Source organism: Desmodus rotundus, chromosome 7 (assembly GCF_022682495.2).
Source record: "Desmodus rotundus isolate HL8 chromosome 7, HLdesRot8A.1, whole genome shotgun sequence".
In the NCBI taxonomy this organism is placed as follows: domain Eukaryota; kingdom Metazoa; phylum Chordata; class Mammalia; order Chiroptera; family Phyllostomidae; genus Desmodus; species Desmodus rotundus.
Window position 1 is genome coordinate 59,785,987 of NC_071393.1, and position 18,106 is coordinate 59,804,092.

Below are 18,106 nucleotides of genomic sequence, written 5' to 3' on the forward strand. Positions count from 1 at the left end.
TTTCAAATGAGTTTTCAATTTCTTGCTCTTCCTCTTCTGGCATCCCTATGATTCAGATGTTGATAAGTTGGAGATGACCAAGAGGCTCTTCAGTCCATTCTCGTTTTTTGAATTCTTGTTTCTTCTTGCTGTTCTGATTGAATGCTTTTTTCCTTCCTTATGTTCCAAATTGTTTTGATTCTTAGCTTCATCCCCTCTACTGCTGGTTCCCAGTATATTTTTCTTTATTGCACCTAAGGTAACCTTCATTTCCCTTTTACATTTTTTATTAAATATGTCATCATTGTTCTATTAAAGTTGTCTCAGCTTTTTCCTCTTTGCTCTTATGTGCAGCCCATCCCTTGCTCCCACAGTCAATCCCCACCGTGTTGTCCATGTCCATGGGTCATTCATACATGTTCCTAAAGGGGACTTCTTTACACCCTTATTGCCCTCCCCCCCCACCTCTGGTTGCTGTCAGTCTGTTCCTTGTCTCTATGTCTCTGGTTCTATTTTGCTTACTTGTTGGTTTTGTTGTTTGGTTCCTCTTATAAGTGACATCATATGGTATTTGTCTTTTACCACCTGGCTTATTTCACTTAACATAATTTTCTGCCATTCTATCCATGCTGTCATGAAGGGTAGGAGCTCCTTCTTTCTTTCTGCTGTGTAGTATTCCATTGTGTAAATGTACCACAGTTTTTTGACCCACTCATTTACTGATGGGCACTTAGGTTGTTTCCAGCATTTGGCTATTGTAAATAATGCTATGAACATAGGGGTGCAGAAGTTCTTTTGAATCAGTGTTTCGGAATTCTTAGGGTATATTCCCAGCAGAGGAATTGCTGGGTGAAAAAGCAGTTCCATTTTTAGTTTTTTGAGGAAATTCCATTCTGTTTTCCACAGTGGCTGCAACCAGTCTGCCTTCCCACCAACAGTGCACTAAGGTTCCCTCTTGTCCACATCTTTGCCTGCAGTTGATTTATTTATTTTTTTATTAATGATGGCCATTCTGACTGTGAGGTGATATCTCATTTAGTTTTAATTGGCATTTCTCTGATGGCTAGTGATGTTGAGCATCCTTTCATTTGTGTATGGGTCATCTGTATGTCCTCCTTGGAGAAGTGTTTATCCAGGTCCTTTGCTCATTTTTTAATTGGATTGTTGGTCTTCCTGATGTTGAGTTGTGTGAATTCTTTATATACTTTGGAGATTAAACCCTTGTTCAATGTATCATTGGCAAATATGTCTTATATGGTTGGTTAACTTTTCACTTTGATTATGGTTTCCTTAGCCATGCAAAAGCTTTTTAATTTCATGTAGTCCCATTTGTTTTTTTTATTTCCCTTGCTCTAAGAAATCTATCAGCAAAAATATTGCTACGTGGGATATCTGAAATTTACTGCCTATATTTTCCTGTATGACATTTACAGTGTCATGACTTATAAAGTCTTTTATTCACCTTGAGTTTATTCTAATGTATGGTATAAGTTGATGGTCATTATTTTGCATGTAGCTGTCCAGATCTCCCAATGCCATTCACTGCAGAGGCTATTTTTACTCCATTTTATGCTCCTGCCCCCCTTGTTGAGTATTAATTGACCATAGAGACATGGGTTTATTTCTGGGCTCTCTATTTTGTTCCATTGATCTATGTGTCTGGTCTTATGCCAGTACCAGACTGTTTTGATTACAGTGGCCTTGCAGTATAGTTTGATATCAGGTATTGTGGTCCTTCCTGTTTTGTTCTTCTTTCTCAAGATTGCTGAGGTTATTCAGGGTCATTTTTGGTTCTACAAAAAATTTTGAAATATTTGTTCTAGATTTGTAAAATATGCCATTGGTATTTTAATAGGGATTGTGTTGAGTCTATAGATTGTTTTGGGCTTTATGCACATTTTAATAATGTTAATTATTACAATCCATGAACAGGATATATGCTTCCATTTATTTGTATCTTCCTCAATTTCTTCAGTGTTCTATAGTTTTCTGAGTACAGGTCTTTTACCTCTTTGGTTAAGTTTATTCCTACATACTTTATTTTCATTGTTGCTGTAGTAAATGGGATTTTTTTCCCTAGTTTCTGTTTCTGATATTGCATTGTTTGTGTACAAAAATGACTTTGATTTTTGAATATTGGCTTTATGTCCATTTATTAAGTCAAGTAATTCTTTGGTGGAGACTATAGTAGGGTTTTCTATGTACACTCTCATGTCATTTGCAAATAATGACACTTTTACTTCCTCCTTTCCATTCTGAATGCCTTTGTAGCCTTCATTTCTGCCTGGATCTTTTTTATTTAAGATACAATGCTATGTTTTATCTCATGTGAAAATACCACATCCCAAGTACCACATCTATGTCAAAAGACAATAGTACAAAGCAAGGTAATTTTGTTGTAACATAGATATTAAAATTATAATGTCAAATATCAAATCAGTATCATAATTAAAAGTTTTGCTGAACTTGCATATTTTTTCTGAGTAACATCAAACTTCAAGTCCTGAGACAGCTTCTTTTTCTTTTTTAAACATATGGCATAAAACTACCTTATTACTGAACAAAATTTCCTGGAGACCTTGGATTTTCACATAGATTTCACATTTGTCACAAAAAGTGTTTTTTGGTAAGTAAGGTATTTTTGTTTAAATTTCTTATATGTGACAGACAATACTTCAGCAAGATGTGACTGCATTTTTAAATCATCATTTGAAGTGTAGAACAACTGTGTGCCACATTCAAGGAATTTATTCAGAATGTTTCAACTCATGTTTCAGGTCAGAAACTTAACATTGTCTCTTGAATATTGCTTTATATCCACTTATTGCATTCCAAGTTGAGAATTTTCTACTTAACTTAGGAATTTTCTACCTAACATTAATTTCCTTACATTGATCTTGATAAACAATTCTAAATTTTTTGCTATTGTCTATAGTACCTTTTATTATTTGTGTGTGTGTGTGTGTGTGTGTGTGTGTGTGTATGACTTGTAAGGGATGACTTGTATGGAATGTAGGCATTTTAAATATGTTCTAGTATTAAATATCCAAGCAACAAATATGGTTTCTGTTTCATGTCTTATAAAATTCCAAACTCTAAAATCTGCATAATACAATGTTTATAAGCATCTTATAAACAAATTTTTATAAAACCCATTTCCTATCAAACATCATAAACTAAATGACATTTTAAAGTTTTATGAAACTATGATATACATACAAAAAGGCACATATAAGAGAACATTTTAATAGGTTTTCACAACCTAAATCATCTATGTAACTTTCACACCAGAAATACTCCCCATGCTCCCTGTGAGGCACATGCCATCTATGGTTATGATGAGTTATGTTGTATAAGTGCAAATAGTAATCCCAAAACATGGTGTTAATGAGAGAATCTATTTAAAAACAGGAAAATTCTTGGTACATTCTTTCAGAGCACAAGACCTCAACTGATTATACCTGCAACATTCTGCCCCATTAGACATAGACTATTATGAGAGGAGAATAAGAGCGATTGGGCATTGAAAATTGGAATTTGCTTTGTCTAAGCCTACAATTCAGTATGCCTTAAAACAAATCAACTAAATCAGTTGCTGAACCTCAGTTTCTGTATTATTGTAATAAGTGTGATAATGCATTACCTCTGATTTTAATGAGGTCCAAATGAAAAAAAAAACACAATGATAGTGCCTTATACATTTTAAAAGACCTTGGAAACACACCCCTATTTTCATTTATTAATGATGGGATTTCCCCAATTTCTGTCAATGCTATACCTTTCCAGGTGGTTGACCATGGCTTCAAAATATCTTCTAAGTGTTACAGAACACATTTTCCTGTTCTTGCATTGCCTTGATCTGAAATGAAATTGCTATAAATTGACATAATCAGTAACATATTTCTTAACTATGCTTCTACCATAACATTACAAAATTGTTTCAGAAACAAAAGTTCTGCTGCTTTTCTAAAAAATATCACTTCATTATTACTAATAACCTACATAAGATATTTTCAATAATAAATAACACATTTTTCAAAATAGACAAGCTAGTGAGAGATTAAAATATTATTGCTTAACTTTGCTACAGAGTCACTGTCCCCTCACTACCTAAAGATTTATTTTTTATAAATGTAAATAAGTGACACATCCATTTCTGAAACTTTTTTATTCTAGATTTATTTTCAGATCAATGATCCATGCATGTAAAAAAATAAGTACACTTCATCGCCTTTAGGATTTTACTTTATTGCATTCAATACATAGGCTTTTAATGTACTAAAATAATTATCCCTGCTATTTGCTAAACATAGAGGATGAAAAATATCTGCTTTGTAGAAGAATAATAAAATAATGATGCTATTTTCTATGTTTAAGCTGAAAATACAGCTTATTAAAAGATAAACAGAATAGAAAATATAAAAAATTAAAAATAATATTGGCTTGTGTAATTTAGGGTTCTAAAAATACAACCACATATAATCAAGTGCTTACTACATACTCAGAGAAGCTCTGATTAGTATGCAGAAACTGTGTAAGTAAGACTGTTCATGGTGATTTAAATTAGTTGTTCCACTACAAGCTCAGCATTGAAGGCTTTGGGTCTGAGTCCTGGATTTCTTTTTGCCCCTAGATCCTCAGTCCCTTATACATCTCTGCCTCACTATCCTGGTCCAAACACATGGAATCCTGTCTGCATTACTGGTTTGGATTCTACTTCTTTTTCTGGGATAGTGTTAAGAGAAGTAGACATTTGCCTGTCCCTTGCCAGCTTCCAATTCTTAAAGTATCAACCATCTCCTCCAGACTTTTTACGTGAATATTGTCCCCAACTTCTCTCTTTCTGATTTCAGAGAACTGGCATCAACTAGAAATTAACATTCTTAGGACCTAGCCATCAAATCTAGGACTTTTGGATATTAACACTAACTTCAGCCAAATTTATGCCCCTTTGACAGCATGATTTAGAGACTCGGGTTTCTCTAAAATTGGGTTTTATGTGTGCAAAGTGTGAAGGTAACTGGAATATTACTATAGACTTAGGAATTCCATAGCTTAGCTTATATTCCAGAAAGAAGTAAAGAATATGACATTAAAGTCAGAAGAAAATGTGAACAGTGTTGAACCAGATACTGTATTTCTAAGTCATATCATGGTGTTCATGATTTGAATCCAGTTGGAAAGCCTTTGAAAATCAGCATCATCAAAAATGGAGGCTTGAGCATTATGTAAACTCTGGCAATTCTAAAGGGTTTTTATTATGTAGATACATTTGTTTAAAAAATGAGAGAAAAAATTAAGAGTTTTCTCATGTTGATTACATGGCCATCAAGGAAATAGTTCCAGCATCAAAAGAGCTGTACATAAAATAAAATACATAAAATCCTAGCAAGTTAGACAAAGCTATAGTACTTAATTCACTTAGGCTGTAAGTACAATAGAGTTGGAAGAATCCTGTCAAGGAGGAACTGATACTTGATCTTAAAAATGAATTAGGAATAGAATGGAGTGGACTGCTGAGAAACAATAGATTCATCTGACTAGATGTATGGTGGCCCGAATCAGAGCCAAATTGTTAAGGCAGAGAAAATCAGTCTAAATATTTCAGCAGTATGCTGAGGACTAGTAGGAAATTGGATTAACTCAGAAAAGAGAGCCAAATTAAGGACTACCTTGAAAGTGAGGAAAAGAAGATGAGAATAAATGTAAGCCACATATGAAAACATTGACAATTTGGAGCAAGGGAAATGTGTATGTATGTCTTTACATATCACATCTACTTTATTTACTCTTTTTTTTGTTAAACTAATATTGATGAGTGTAGTCTCAGTCAGTCAAGTTCATATTAAATTATAATTGACTGTAGCATAGAGTTCTTTGGCAGCAGTGAGTAAGTTCAGAGGAAATTGTCAAACAGATGAAGAGTAAGTCCTCCACCCCTGACTCACTGCTTTTATCTGGTTTATATATTGTGATTCTGTGTCACATTTGCTTGAAACACAGCTTCAGCAGTTTAGAAAATTATAAACCACAGTTATAAGTAGCAAGACATAAAACTAGCTATGGAAATGAATTTTAAGGCTAAAAAAATTTCATATTGATGGTTACCTGCCTCAAAAATGCCTAGAATAAATTTGGAGCTCAATAAATCTTTTCAAAATTTTAAATTAGAGTCATGAGATCTGAAACTCCCCCAGACTACAGATGATTTGCTTAAAAGCTCACAGTACACGGTAACAGAGGGGAAACCAGACTCTATGTCACTTGAGTTTGGAGAGTCTTCTTATTTTTTAACTCTGACCCTGCATTTCCACTTTTGATTCCATGTTGCCATATGATTGTTTGGGATAAAAAATATGTTTTACCAAATACATTGGCTAACCCCATAATAATGGGGATAAAACACCAAATCTGGAATCAAATTATTAACTATATTAATCATAATCACAGAGCTAATTTTTTGACAACAGATATGTTCATGTGTGCTAAATTGTACTGGTTATTCCCCCTTATTCAAAATGGATTTATTGACCAACTCTACTACCCAAACTCAGTCACATTTTAGAAGACATATTATCAACATTTGCATGTATTATTAGTAGAACTGTCTTAATACATCATAAAAGTGAGTTATTTCTCCCAATTTATTCTAAACTCAATGGCATCACTTTTGTGTAAGCATATCATCTATTACAGGCTTTCGCTATAGTCAAACTAATTCCCCATCATCTACATCACTAGTTAGTGTCTTTTGTAAGACATCTTAGTACTTTACAAAAAAACCTGCTTAAATCATCCAGACACCACATTTTATTGGCCAGAGTCTATATGCAAGGTACTGGGCCAGATGCTGCAGGGTAAAAACACCAAACTAGGTACCATTGTTCTGCTTTTGGAAAGAGTATCTTAGAATATGAGGTAAAGATATTCCAATGAGAAAAAGGTTATTTATTTATTTATTTATTTATTTATTTAATTTTTTTATTTTTTAGAGATAGGCAAAGGGAGGAAGAAAGAGAGGGAGAGCCCAGGCTGACAACTCAGGCATGTGCTCTGACCAGGAATTGAACCAGTGGGACTTTCGCTCCATGGGACAATGCTCAACCAATTGAGCTGTGCCAGCCAGGGTGAGCAAAAGGTTTTGAAGTACTTACAATGCAAACTATAACTGATGGCAAATAAAATTCAAAATTAAAGTAATACAGAGTATAGAAGAAAAATAGTGTACAGGAGAGTCCATATACTTTAGCACTCTTATCTGGACTATTCCCACCAGTATCAAACTCTTTTATTACTGTAAGAGTTGTCTATGTGGTTTTGGATACTAATGTTATTGCATGCTTACCCTACTATAAGCGCTCTGGGCTGCTTGGCAATACTTTTTCTACATTCTTTGACAATCTTGACTTAAGCCTGAAAGATTCATCCCTTCATTGCCATTGTTACACTGTAGGTCTGAAGTTATTGATGGGTATCACAAGCAGATCTGGCAGACTCGCTAATGCCTATCTTCATCAAACAGAAAAATCTTAAACCTCAGATAGGGATCAAATTGGGCTAAAGTTCTCTGCCACCATGGACTGTGTGAGCAAAACATGACCTCTCATGTGTTTTTCTGAAATTCATTGGCATTTAGTATCAAGATAGGATAGCTCAAATTAGTAAAGATACTGCCTCCAGAAAGTCACTGTTAAAATATTTCTTCTTTTGCTGATCTACAAAATATCATTTACCCTAGTATATTACCAGATTATTGTGACTTTCTAATATTTATGCCATCTAGCATCAATGTATTATGAAAGAAAGTGAGGCCATAAGTGGCAGGCAATGAGGCAGGCAAAGGTCATTCCTAAGGTGATACAGGGCTGTTCCTACAGGAACAAGTCAGGGTAGAAACTGCACACCCAGGACAACTACCACATGTCAGTAAGGCAGGGCAACTCAGTGAGATCATGACAGTATGGGGTCAGAGTCCAGACAGGTACGTTGGGGCACCAAGGAAGAAAGGAAAGGAGAAAGGACAATTTATCAGCATGAAGTTGAAGTTTAAAATTGGAAGGGCATGTCCCAAAGGAAAAAAGTCATCCATTCTGACCTTGGACGATGAAAGACAATTTTGGTTCTTGTTGAATTAGAACAAAGGAAGAAAAACAGAAGAAGAAAAACAAAAAAGAAAAACTAATATACTTAGTTTTTTTCTAGTCCATATAATAACATTGATTAATTAGGCAAATCTACTATTAATCTGCTCATTGACTAATTAGAACCTCAGAAAACTTTATGGCCACTCACTCTTGGAGTATCAACTTCCTCTTATAAATTGATGTGACCCTGACCTAAATGTCTAGGCCTGCCCTTCATTCTGAACTTCTTTCTGAATGTCCAAAAAAACCCCTTTCAAAAGTATCGTACTAGAAATTGACCCCATTACCCTCTCCACAATATTGGCTCCTCTTACAACCCTAAACTAATTCAGTGAATGGGACCTACAATCCTAATACTCTAACCAAAGAAAACTGTACTGGTTAGCTTTTAATGACATTTTTTAACAAGTTTTGAGCTTAGACTTGTCATTTATACCAAGATGTACCATCTATCATTTATAGTAAGAGGTACTCATTTTCTATTTATTGCTCTGAGATTTATGCAACTGAAAAATTGGTTTGGCTTAAAGAAAATACAGGAGTGGGAAAAATAAGTTAATAAAAATAATAATTAATACAGAGATCAATAAATAAAAGATAATACAAGAATAAACTCTGTTTTGCATACTCAACTATAAACCTGCTTTTGCCCACTCTGTATAAAAGCAAACAATCCATAAAAGTCATATATCCTTATGAGTATGTATATAAGTTAAAGTTGGAAAAATTGATACACAAATTACTGTGACAAGCCTTAGAATCCCCCCTACACTCTGGTCCCTGCTATCTTTCCATGTTCAGTACTTTCTTTCCCTGTTCTTCTTGAATATTATGCACCCGTCATTACTGTCATTCCTTGCACACAGGTATATGGCACCCCCACTTTTTCCTTTTCTAATGAATCCCCTTCACCCCTATCTACCCATCCTGACAAATGTCTCCTCATCTTTTCAAATTCAATAAGATACATCTCACTACAATGATGTTTTATATTTTCAAATTTACCCTCCCTGGTTCTTAACTTTCATAGACATATTCCAGTCTTTTTGTATCTCTAGGCTCTTGACACAAAACCTAAATCAGACTAAACCTAAAAAAATGCTTTTGAGTAAATTATTATTTCTTTGATATTAGAAATTAATGTTTAATATAATGGAGCTATGAATAAACCTTGTCTTTTGGCCCTGAATGGCAATGCCACTGAAGATATCTGTTGGCCACGTTTGCTTCTCAAACGCTAAACAGGCAAATACGCAAATCCCAAGCACCGACAGTCTGCAGATGTTGCTTTCAGAAGCCAGCAGTTCATCTTTATGTCCTATTCTCAACTCTAACTGCTTTCCATTACATATTCTCTCCTTTTAAAGAATCTTTTAAATTTAAAAGTCAAGCATATCAGCCCTCTGTCCTGCTTCACAGGATGCAGGGAACATTAGTCCAAGGCCTGCGGCTTAATAGGTAGATGAGCAAATGTCGCTTCTCCCTCAATGTAATGTATCAACGATTTCTAAGGATAATTTAGTCTAACACTCCACAAGAGGTTGAAGCATTTGCCAATGTTTCTGTTTCCTGTAATGGAATTGTAAGTTTTAGAGCACAGCATTGCCTCAATTACTTATAATTAGTCTTTGGCATTTTAAAAAATGTCATTTCAGCCTTAATATGACTTTGAGTATTCTCCTGGTATCTGTAATCTCTCTTCAAAAATCCTTTATATTACATATATATGTCAAAAAGAGAAGGAAGACCCTTAACAGAGGACTGATCAGATTACATTAGGAGTTTTTGTTTTTGTTTTTGTTTTTTTTTTGCTTTTGCTATTTCAGAAGTTATTCAGCCCATTCTATTTAACTTATTCCAGCAATGCGGATAAGGAATGATGACTTTCCCAGGACAGAATCAGAATGCCAATGTCTTATCCCTATTTATTCCTTTACAAGTTCTGTACACCCAAATCACAGGTTTTCACAAGATTGAGCCCTCCAGGTTTCAAGTGATAAGAACACAGTTTGTTTGTTTGTTTGTTAATCATTTAAGTATCATTTATTCTAATTTGTAATCTATGGACATTGCCAAAGAAGGCAAAGAATTCTTCTGCAGTAAAAGAGAGTGGTTGGAAGTTCTGAAATTGGTGGAGAGGGAGACCAGAATCTCAAGTTAGAAAAGTGGTTAGGAAGAGCTACGTAAGTGACCAAAAGGGAGCCTGCAGTTGCTGCCATTTAAATGCTCATAAATACTGGATCAGAGTTTGGAGTAGGAGACCACCCTGCCTTCATAGCACCTGTGTCAGGAGACCTCACTAAGGGGGCATTGTACAATTTGAACCCAAAGTCTCAGACTATCTACCATTCTGTTCCTGTGGTAGGTATACTACTACCCGCACCTCCAAAAGATTTTCAAATATTAATCCCCAAAACCTTTGAATAAGTTATGTTACATGTAAAAGGAGAATTCAGGTTGCAGAAATGGTTACAGTTACTAATTAGCTGACCTTAAAATAGAAATATTATCCTGAATTACTCAGGTGAGCCCAAAGTAATCGCAAGAATCCTTAAAAGTAGGTGAGGCAATTAGTAAAAGAACCAGAGATATGGAAGTGTTAAAAGGTCCCAGATCAACATTACTCATTTTTGAAGGTGGAGAAAGGGAACCATGAGACAAGCACAGCAGGCAACCTGTAGAAGCTGGAAAAGGCAAGGAAACAGATTCCTCCCTAGAGCCTCTAGAAAGACACACAACCCACCACACCTTGATCTTAGCCTAATGAGATATGTGTTAGTTTTCTGATCTATAGAACAATAGGATAATAAATGTCTTAAGCCTGCAATAAATATATAGCAGCAATTGAAAACTAATACTGTACAATTACAAATGCAGGAATGTTCCTTTGCCACCATGATTACTTCACGGGGAGCCTTTTTCCTAGTTCCTCACAGTCCAAGTCTAAGACAAAGTCCTTAGTCACTTAGTAGAAAAGTACACAGAATATCCAATACTTGTATGGGTGGGGGAGTGAAAAGGAGTTTCCTCTTCACCCGATCACATGATGTGGTAGAGAGGTAAAACACCAGATTTTATGGTGGAAATTTGTTCTGCCTCACCATTCCCAACACTCAAATCACCCATATTTGCACCCGTCCTATCCTTCTCTGTATCCTAATTTGGGATTTACTACCCCTCCACCCATCCACAGATGATCACTGAAACCCCATTCTCTTCCACCTTCACAGGCCCTTGACTGCACTGATTACGTTTCCTCTCAATAGTGTACTTCATCCCTCCCTCTGGAATGAAAAGAATCTGCTGTGGTTTTTAAATGTTATCAAGTCTCTTCCCTCAGCATACAACAAAAGCCCCTTCCTTGTTTCCTACCCTATCTCTGTCTAGTACCTGGGGAAAAAATGTTCTCCATAATAGAAGAACTGCTACATTGTGAGTCCATTTGTCATCTCCCTTTCTTTAAGTCAAACCTAGAGTCATAGCTCACTAAAAATTGACCAATGACCTCTCTGCCACTAAATCCAATGGAGCAACTGACATTGATGACCTCTCTCAGTGTCTTCAAACATTCCTCTACCCAACCATTTGTAAAGAAATTCCTTATCTAAGAATGCTATTTTTCTCTCCATTTCCCTTAAATATTAGTGTGCATATCTCAGATTGGTACTTACAGAGAAAAACATTGCTTAAGTATAATTTCTCTATTATACATTTACCACAGTTGTGTTTTTAAATGTGGGTTTGTGATTATTTGATTAATGTCTGTCTTTCCTATGGGAATATATGCTCCTTGGTGTCAAGGCCTATGCCTGTCTTTTATTATCATTATAGTTACAATTCCAAAAACATATTTTAAATGACCCAATGAAAATAATAGTAGTTCCATTATATAGGTAATAAAACTAATATTTGGAGAGGAGAGTACATTTTCCAAGGTCTTAAAAATAAAAGTGGCAAAATCAAGACATGGAATTTAGCCCTAGCCAGTGTGGCCCAGTTGGCTGGAGCACCGTCCTTCAGCTGAAGGGTTGTGAGTTCGTTCCCAGTCAGGGCACCTCTGGGAAGCAACCAATGGGTGCTTCTGTCTTACACTGATGCTTCTCTCTCTTCCTTTCTCCCTCTCTCCCTTCCTCTTTCTCTAAAAGCAATAAAAAAATGTTTTCAAGTGAGAATAAAGTTAAAAAAAAAGACATGGAATGTACTTAGCTCAAAGTCTATGCTATGTGATCTCATACTCATCCTGCCTTTATTTAAAAATTTGATAATTTTGTTCATCATAAATTTTTGCATTAATTTTAATTTAAAAAATATTGCATTAAATTATTCTTCCTGGTAATGTGTTTTTGGTGTCTCTTAAATTTTGCACCTCAGATGAGTACCTCACTTATCTTACCCCATCTTCACCTGGCCCTGCACAAATGTGGTCAAAATGTTTGTTCTGAAAGCAAGGTACATATAGAATTAACAGTAGAAATCAGTCTCTCTGAAGGGAAAAACCCATATTCTTAACCGAGATCAAAAAGATGAGAACAGGTTTAATGACAGACTTCATTCCTCAGTAAGGGAATGACTAATGACCTGAAGAAACAGAGACAGGTGATTTTGCCAAGGGAGGAAGAGAAAGAAAGCCTTCCAGGATTTTCTATGAAGATATAAAATTATGGCTATGTCTTGCATAAACAGAATTCTGTTTATGTGAAACATAAACATAATTCTACCACATTCTGTTGGTGAAAGCAAGTCCCAAGGCCAGCTTTTATACTCCACCTCTTGATGAGAGGACTTCCAAAGTGACAAGGTCAGAGGTATGTGTTTAGGGAGGAGAAAGCCCCTACCACTTTTTGCCTATAGTCTACTGCTAGTAGCAACACTAATACCATCATACCATTATTAGCACTGAGTACATTAGTTATTCATTTGTAAATCTTTCACAATTTGGTTGGCAAAAAACAGTATGCTGCTGTTTTATTTTGGTTGTTGATGCTTAGTGCTCACCTCCTTTTGATAACTGTAGAAACCACATTCCACAACATTCTACTCATCTTCAGGGGAGAAGGGATAATTCTCAAATAAGGAACACTCCTGTTTTTGTTTGTTTGTTTTTCCAGGTAGAAGGAAAATCTGCAACCATCTCTAATCCCCTGTCTGCCCATTTAATAGACATTGGTCAATTTTCTCTCAGAGACATGTGATCATTTGGTTTGGGCATATTGTCTGCGTCAGGCAAGGCAATGGGCAGGGCAGAAATGACAAGATACCAAACTGACAAAATCTGCTGATGTCCTCACTCTTAAAAATACATTGTCTGAGCAAGAGTTAATGTCTCCACAGATAAGTAAAAATATCTTAGAATTACCTTGGAATGGTCTAAATGATCTTCTGATTTCAGCCTCCTGTCCACATCAACACTGAAGGAATAAATCAGGGAAACAAGCTCTCTTGATTTACTGCCTCAAACAAGGTTTTATTATTAATGAAAGTTCTTATAGAAAACCTAGGGTTTTCCCCCCTCTATCTATTGTTTATGTGCCTGTTTAAATTCAAATTTGAACCAGCAGCTAGAGAAATAAGAATGCTTGAAGACTAAGGCAAAAATCTCATGTGCTGAAGCCTGATTTATCCCGAAGCGTAAAATCTGAATTATATACCTCCCACTTACTCTAAATTGAACTGCCCACTTCTTTGTGTGGCTGCCCACAAGGTGTCTAATGAGTTGTATGCCAGTGCTTATTTAACAAGAAAAGAAACAAAATACAGTGTAACTGAAACCTGGGTACATTTTGTTTTTGTTTTGTTTCAGAGAGCTGTCAGATATTTCAGTCCAATCTTAAAGTTGCTGCTTCCCTTTATTGCAAGTCGACTTCAGAATTTTAGTTACCTCTCACTACAAAAGGTTTTAGTTTACACAGTGGCAGGAAGAATGAAGATCGATGGTTGCTGGGTCTGGTTGGTCATACCAATTTGTACTGCAATCTAGGTGCTGCAATCTCTGAGATCTGAGCTTAAATGTGTGCCTTGCAGCTTTTGAAGAAAGATGTGGTCTGCATACAGCTGCAGATCAACACTGCCAGTTTATTCACAGGGCGAGGCATCCATCATGCTTGCGCACGTGGCATTTCATGCAATAGGAAAATAAAAGGAAAAAAAGGAGAGAGATTGGGTGAGAGAAGGAAAGAAGGTTGAAATGGAGGAAAGCAAGAAGGAAGAAAAGGAAGGAGGGAGGGGGGAAGGGGTGAGAGGAATGCAGAGTGATGATCTTGTTTGTTTTCTTGCGATGGCACAGTTACAGCTAAATCTTTTGGATAGAGAATCATGATTCTTTCATAGAAAATAACACCAGTCAACACATAAAAGAATAGTAATGCTTAATAAAAATCTGATAACTAATTTCCAATGCATATTGAATAATAAACATGTCTAATATTTCTACTGATATATATTTCTAATTATTCCAAATTAATTGCTTTTAAAAATTACCTTTGAGATACCCTTTCTGATTTGCTACATAAAGTGTTCCCTGATACTGAAATTTTAAAATAGTTGCATTTGAGGGGTTTCATGATTCATAATTTAAATTTTTATTTCCAAATAATCACAGTAAATTTGTAATGAAGGCCAAGCATCTTTCCTATTTCACAAATTTAAAAAGTGAGCAACACAATAAGGAAGTTCTAATTTTTTAAGGCAACCACATTCCAACTTCCAGTTATTTAGTTAGTGTCTTGCTTAACCTGAGACAATGCATATAACATCTACTTTACACATGTGATTGTTTTCAGTTGCTTATTTTCTTGCCCCATGAACCTTTGAGGAAAGGAGGACAGAAATAATACTTTCTTTGTAGTGGAGGAAAAATATCTATAGTTCATTTTACAGATACAATGCTTGAATCTTTGGTATCACGTGTGTATTTGAATTAGGGGTGTCTACTGAGGGAGGATAGAGTTTGCAGGCCAGAATTTTTCCTACTTAGTGTCTTTTTGTTTCCTTGTTTCTTCAAGGCAAATACTTTGCAAAGAAAAATATTTTCTTTTAGTTTGGGGATGGATTTAGATTCAGTTAGTGAAATTGAATGCTAATGTAATAAACAAATATGATCTTGAAAAAATAGATGTGCTTACTTTATGTGAACAGTTGAGTCAGATTTTATATACTATACACACACTAAACATCTTTCAGATAGGAAGAACTTAGTTTTTGCATATATAAGTCTGGTCTTAATGTCTGTTTATGTAATAAGGAGTAATTCTCTGTGTTTGTAGTATGTAATAAAGAGAGTTAATCCTTCTCTAAACCTAAGACGACCCCTTTGGTTCTATCCTCCAGGTTAAAGTGCCCTATGATGGTACACAACAGAGGTCATGTGAGAGCTTAAAATAATAATTGATCAGTAATATAACTTTAATCTAGATGAGCAATGTCTTCCTTCTTCACTCATTTCTGAAGAAGCCTTTATTTAGAAGGTTTATTTAGATATATAAAAAGAAATTACACTTTCAGATACTATCACACTTATCTTTCCCATTCCAGAGATGAGAACAGTAAGGCCCAAAGTGAAAGGGCATTTATCTTTGGTTAAGAGCTGTATGCAGTGATCGACAATCGGTGATTCATGTTTAAGTGGACATCATAACCATTAGCTTAGAAATATTTGCAACAGCCCATATTCTTCTGTATTCTGTATTCATTATTCTGTATTCTGTCTGCAAAGAATCAGTTTGATCAAATTCTGTGGTTATGCTAAGAGCTAGTTTAAGACCTTTGGAAATCCTAAGTAATGTAAAGAGAAGTCACCCAACACACTCAAAATGTGACTGGTACTAAAGTATTAGGAATTGCTTGGTTTCTGATTTTTATCATTAAGACTTTGATTTTTTTTTAATGTCATACATTAAATCCTTTTCAAAGATTTAACATTCTTGTCTGCTGGGCCCTAACCACAACCTGCCTGTCCCTTGGGTGTTCCAGAGTGGCAACATCTCAAACATCAATACTATGGTAGCACTGGACTTTACCATTTAATCTCTTTCCTGTCTCCCTGTCTTCTTAAATATTTTAATTAGGAATCATTTTAACAGAGACATTTGAATTCCATAATATAGTCTTTAAGCAATAGCATAAATAAAGAAAAAAATGTTGCCCTTAAATGGTATTGTCAACTTTGCTGAGCATTCAGAGTACTGAGGATATGGTGCTACTCTGAATTAGCTCTTTAGTTTTCATTAAAGCATTATATTGAGTAAGTTAAATATCTCTTCTCCTAATTTAAAATGGTAATGAGAAACTGAAAATAAAAGGCAGTGCAATGAGGAATATCAGAGGCATGCATGTCACATTAATAAAAGGATTCTTTATCCTTGCTTTAGCTTTGCCTTTATTATTTTCACCAAAATGAGCATTGGAATCTTGATATAAAAGAGGAGGCTATAAAAAACAGTGTAGTGGCTTCAGAGAGGAATATATTGGTTTATTGGTATTGAAATTTAGAATCTCTTAGAAAACCAAATTTCCAAAACCTATTTAAAAAGACATAATGAATAATTCTACCTGAAACAATTTCTTTTTGCACTATTATTATAAGTATTATATGAAGATATGCCTTTAATCAACTCTGATCAAAACTTTGCTAGATGTTTTTCTTATTTTTACAACTTTATTTATTCTACTATGTGATAAGTGATGCTTATTTCTATATTTGAACATTATCTAATATAAAATGGCTTATCTAAGACTGCACATGAGAAAGTGAAAGCCATTACTTCCCAATTTCCGCAGAAGACATAATCACTCCATTATGTATTAAGGCATGCTGTCTTTAGATTGATCACTAACAGTATGTGATATTTTACATATTGTAGAACCAAATTGAATTAGAAGATAACGGTGTAATAATATAAGGTAGTATGAAATAGGTTAATTTTATTTTGAGATGTCAACTTCATCTGACTGACAAAACCCTTTCAACTGACAAAAACCATCAATGGCTTATAACTGGGGAATTGGTAGGTTGATTATATGGCCACCAGAGGGCAGCAGATTGTCTGAATCTATTGATCTGAGCTGATGCATGTGGAATGATTGCCTTAGTGGTTTTTCAGTTTAGACTAGTTTCCAACCTGAATATGAAAAAGGAAGAAAGGGAGGGAAGGAGAGATATGAAGGGGGGAGAGTAGAAGAAGAAAGGTATTCCAAGAAGGATAAAAGATAAGGAAACACAAATACTTTTTTAAACACATCTATTTTTGTTAGTTTTTGAAACAGGATGCCGTGTGTGTGTGTGTGTGTGTGTGTGTGTGTTGTGTTTTAACAGTACATAACTGCTTGCTGCTCAGCCACCCAAGGCCAAAATGAATAGAAACAACTAGTGCTGCCCAATCCTACCTCCAAAAGGTGCAATTATTAGTAAACACCCTCCCCTACAAAAAAAGGAGCTTTTATCTATAGTTTGTTCTTGCATACCATCATTTTTTTCTCCTGAATAATTAACTCCATCACATCACTGGTTTTTGAAAGTTGTAAAGCATGATCCACCTGGTTCCACCCTAACTCCGGACCAGAAACTTCACTTTTCTAAATTTTATGGTTTTTGCAATCATTTTCAATTATTTTCTGTCATAGGCCATTTTTCTTAGCTATGGTAAATATACCACTAGGAAACTCAAGTCTTTATATTAATTAATCTCCCACAGTTCTTCCTAAAGAACACAAGAACACAAAAAGACATAATACTAGTTTGCTCTCCCTATACAATTAATCTACTGTTAACCCACCTTCTACTGTTTACTAGGTGTTGCCTCAGTAATATTGACTTAGATTTAAATCATATCCAGACTAAATGGATACATAACATTGCATATAGTGAATGGAGACTACTACAGCTTTCTTCAATGGAGACACCATTCATTCATCTTTATATATTGGGACATCTTAACTGAATAGGTGTTAAATAAATAAATCTTTAGAATGTCACTCAAGAAATATTA